Source organism: Anomaloglossus baeobatrachus, chromosome 3, assembly GCF_048569485.1.
Source record: "Anomaloglossus baeobatrachus isolate aAnoBae1 chromosome 3, aAnoBae1.hap1, whole genome shotgun sequence".
In the NCBI taxonomy this organism is placed as follows: domain Eukaryota; kingdom Metazoa; phylum Chordata; class Amphibia; order Anura; family Aromobatidae; genus Anomaloglossus; species Anomaloglossus baeobatrachus.
The window spans coordinates 220,992,695-220,997,842 of NC_134355.1; positions in this window are offsets into that span (position 1 = coordinate 220,992,695).

Below are 5,148 nucleotides of genomic sequence, written 5' to 3' on the forward strand. Positions count from 1 at the left end.
AGAGACGTTCCAAGGGCCCTAGCCTTGGAGTTGGGGACAAGGTATGGTTATCCACATGGAATATTAAACTCAAGGTCCCTTCTGCTAAGCTGGGTCCAAGATTTATTGGACCTTACGAGATAATCGAGGTAATTAATCCCACAGCTTTCCGCCTGCAACTCCCCCCTGTAGCGCCTGGTCCCACCAGACCCCGTGGGGGGCGCGCTCCCTCACATGTGCCCAGTCCCAGCATGGCTCCCACTAGCACTCCCAGTCATAGCCCCAGGCAGCGACGGCCTTCCTCTTACCGGTCCCATGGCTCTACAGGCGCTGCTCCTGCTCCCAGGCATGCTGCAGCCTCTTCCTGTCTCCCTTCCTTACACAGAGCTGCAGTAAGTGACTCTAGGCTGCACGCGAGGCCACGCCCCCTTTCTTAAAGCGGTATGCCCCATTTTCTGGAAGTGACCTCAGAGGTCACCTGTTACCTAATGGGTATTTAGGTTCTCAGCAGCAGGCGCCCGAGCAACGCTTCCATTAGAGCCTTGCCAGTGTCCAGACCCCTTGTGCTGTTATCTGTTTTCTGTGCATTGATACCTGGTTCTAATCCCTTGTCTCACCGTAGTGCCATCCGTACCATTCCGGCTGGGGATGTCACCGCTCATACCGACAGTGGACGTCACCGTGCCCTACCTACCGTGGATATTATCTGTGCCGTACCTGCTGTGGACGTCACCGCTCATACCGACAGTGGACGTCACCGTGCCCTACCTGCCGTGGACATTATCCGTGCCGTACCTGCGGCGGACGTCACCTGCTGTGAACATCTCCGGTGCAGTTTCCGTGTCCTGCCGGCTGTGGACGTCACAACCTTGCTACACCTGGCCCTACAGAGACTCCTACTACCGGTTCCTGGCTGCCGTGCATTTAGGCCTTCTGGGGAGGCGCCGCACAGTCCCTGTATAGGGGTTTGCTGCTGGTCGCCTTCTCAGGGGAGTCCGGTGCACGGTCCAATGGGTCCACCTCCGGACGCTCGCCGCTCCTCGGTGAGCGTTACACCCCCGTCCTTTAAGATATCGAATGTTTTCCATAAGTCCCTCCTCAAGTTATATCGTGTCCCTGTTCACCCAGTCAGTGCCCCCCCTCCTCCTGTTTTGGTTGAAGGTAACTTGGAGTATGAAGTACAGAGAATACTTGATTCTCGTATTGTCAGAGGGGCGGTACACTATTTGGCGCATTAGAGGGGTTACGGCCCTGAGGAGAGGTCATGGGTCCCTGCGAGCGATATTCATGCTAAGGGTCTGGTCCGGCGGTTTCACCTCCAATTTCCTGGGAAGCCGGGTTTTGAGGGTCCGGAGGCCCCTCGTGGAGGGGGGGTACTGTTACGTCACCGCCGGAGTCTGATCCAGCGACTTCTGCTCCGATCGCCAGGCGACGCCGTGTTCCTGCCGTGGATGGTGCTGGTGATGGGAGAGGAGTCGATGCCAGCGGCACCGGTGGGCGCAGGCTCCGATCAGCCACTGGGCTGGGTTTTCTTGGGATCTGCAGTACTGCTGGCTGACTGTGGGTGGCATGTGTCTTCCAGCTGAAGTTGCCAGCGTTCAGCTACAGCCAATGGGAAGACACCACACCCTTCTTATTCCCCCTCCTGTCACATGACCACTGCCAGAGATAGTTCTGTACTCCTGGCTCATGTGCGGTTTGTATTTTGCTTCCTGTGATTTCTGCTTGTTTCCTGACTACCCTTCTGCCTGCTGTTTTTGTACCTCGCTGCTCGACCCGGATCTGACCACTGCTACGTTTTTTGTTTACGTCTTTGCCTGCCGATTCTGTCCCTATTCCTATTCCTGGTTTGACCCTACCTGACGACTACTCTCTCAGACTGCAGCCTTCCACAGGTAGAAATCTCCAGTACCCTGTGTAATTCCAAAGCCCTGTATAGGGGTTAAAGGGTTTCAGGGTTCTAGGGGTCCTGCTTGGTGAGGGGCTTCCCCCTAGTCTGTCCATTACAGCCTGTCTGAGTCTGTTGATCCAGGCAGGCGTTACAATATGTGAGTGTGCATGTGTGCTTGTGTGTTTGTGTGAGTTTGTACATGTTTGTGTGCGTTTGTGCATGTGTGGAATGATAGAATAGGGGACTAGGATGGGACATTTAACACATTGTGGAACGGATCGTCATTATTGCAATTATTTCCTATGGGAAATCTTGCTCTGCTGAACGGGTAACTTGATTAACAAGCACAGTCCCAGAACGGATTGTTCTCGTTAAGCAAGGTTCCACTGTACTTCCTTTAGGAATGTTAGGATTTGAGCTGGTCTATATTTTCCTGAAAAGAATATAGACCGTGCGCAGAATTGTCCTATGAGGAAATTGAGGCCTAGCCCTGAGTCTAGCCTTGCCTGAAAGAAAGCTAGGAAACTGGGTAGTGCGACTGACAAAAGAGCAACATTGTTTTTTTCACATGCACTAAAAAAAGGCTTTCCAGATACATTAGCAAATTTTTATGTTGATGTTATGTTTTCAAGCTGTTATCATGGTCTGTATGACCGAGTCGAAAAAAACTAAGGTCTTTTGAACAGCGGCTCCAACAGCGATGCCGTTATTTGATAAACTATGAAATATGATGACAGAGCGGGCCTTGGGAGAGAAGGTCTTGACGATCTCTGAGTCTTAATGGAGCGACCGCTATCATATTGATGATTTGTACTCTCGGGCTTCTGGTGTCCTTGATTAATTATGTATGTTACAGCTGTGGCGTTGTCCGATAGTATGTGGATTGGTCTATTTTATAGCAGTGGCTGCAAATGATGTTGCTCTAGAGCGAGGCTTCGTAAATCTCCCAACGACATTGAAGGATTAGGTTTTCTTGAAAACTGCTTCCCAACCTATGAGGCTGGCGTGATCAGTAGCTAGTGAACAGGAAGGAATAAACGACCTGTGGTAGAGCCACTCCCTTAACTGCAGTAGGAGATAGATGCAGGAACACCTCACGGGTCGACTTTCATCTGGTTTATTAACTTCAGCCACAAGCCATTCACAGAAAGACAGAACTACTTCCTCCAGCACAGGAAAATAATGAACAGAACGAGTGTGTCCAGAGGCTTGGCTTATACCTCTGGGACCACACCCCGAGGTGGAGATATGGTGAACAGCCATCCCACCCATCTCTTTAGTTGTTCACAACAAACCCAGCCCAGGTAATACAAATTAACCCTCTCAGCACCTAATATGCTGGAGTATTCTCCCCTCTTGCACATCACCAGTGATCACATCACATATCCCCCCCTTTGCCCAAAGCCGGGGGCATTGCCACCATCAACCACTAAACAGGGGAGCCGCGACAGGGCATCTGCATTCCCATGTAACTTCCCAGGCCTGTGCTCTACATGGAAGGCAAAGTCTTGGAGGGCTAGAAACCACCTGGTCACTCTGGCATTCTTTCCCTGTCTACTTCTCAACCATGTCAGTGGCGCATGATCAGACACTAGCCTGAATTTGCAGCCTAGCAGGTAATATTTCAGAGTGTCCACTGCCTATCTAATGGCCAGGCATTCCTTTTCCACGATGGCATAATTTTTCTCGCAAGATGAGAGTTTTCTACTCAGGTAAAGCACTGGATGTTCCTCGCCATTTATTTCCTGCCACAATACGGCTCCCAACCCGACCTCCGAAGCATCAGTCTGAAGCACAAACTCCTTTGTAAAGTCAGGTGCCACCAGGACTGGCTGCCTACACAGAGCAGACTTCAAGTCCTGGAACATCACCTCCGCCTCAGAGGTCCACTTGGCCACCGATGGCTTTACAGCCCTAAGGAGATCAGTCAGCGGAGAGGCCCTCACAGCAAAATTCGAAACGAACCGGTGGTAGTATCAGATGATTCCCAGAAATGCCCTAGCCTGCTTTTTAGAGAGTGATCATGGCCAATTCTGAATTGCCTCCACTTTATTCACTTGTGGCTTGATTAGGCCCCTACCGACAACATAGCCCAGGTACCTGGCCTCCTCCTTCCCTATGGCACACTTCTTCGGGTTTATAGTAAACCCCGCCTTCCTCTGTAGATGACTCACCCAATCCGAGGTGAAGATCACAATATCGTCCAGATAAGCTGCAGTGTACTTCTTATGAGAAGCTAGGATCCGGTCCATGGCCCTCTGGAAGGTGGCTGGGGCTCCCTGCAATCCAAGCGGCATTCTGGTATACTGGAAACATACATCAGGTGTAGAGAAAGCAGTCTTTTCCTTGGCCGCTTGAGACATGGGTATTTGCCAGTACCCTTTTGTCAGGTCAAGGGTGGTAATATACCTGGCTGGCCCAAGCCTCTCAATGAGCTCATCGAATCCAGGCATCGGATAAGAGTCAAATTTTGAGACTTCATTTAACTTGCGGTAGTCATTACAAAATCGCCATTCTCCGTCCGACTTTGCCACAGGGACGATAGGACTAGACCAGCCCCTTCTTGATTCCTCATCACCTCCTTTGAGATCACTTCTCTGCGGGCTTTGGGGATCCGGTACGGCTTCAGATGTACTCTCACATGCGGTTCTGTCAGAACTTCATGTTCAACAACCTGTGTATACCCCGGCAATTCTGAAAAGAGATCTCGATTTTGATAAAGCAACTCCCGACACTGCTGTTTTTGGGCCCTTGACATCCTCGATATCAGCTTCCACCTTGGCAGCTAGACACGGAGCTTCCACCGCTTCCCTATCTCGCCATGGGTTAATTAGATTAATATGGTACACCTGGTAGGGCTTCCGTCTATCCGGTTGATGGATCTTATAATTCACCTCTCCCAGTTTCTCGACCACTTCATAGGGTCCCTGCCACTTGGCTAAAAATGTACTTTCCACAGTAGGGATCAACACCAACACACGATCGCCAGGGTTGAACTGTCTCACCCTGGCAGAGCGATTATATACTCTCGCCTGTGCCTCTTGAGCCCGGAGAAGACTCTCTTTCACGATGGGTATCACCTCAGCCATCCTCTCCTGCATCTGGGCCACATGCTCAATGACACTCCTATGGGGGGTAACCTCTGCTTCCCTGGTTTCTTTGGCTATGTCAAGCAAACCCCGAGGATGTTGACCATATAAGAGTTCAAAGGCAGAGAACCCGGTAGAGGCTTGTGGAACTTCCCTGATAGAAAAGAGCAAGTATGGAAGCAGGCAATC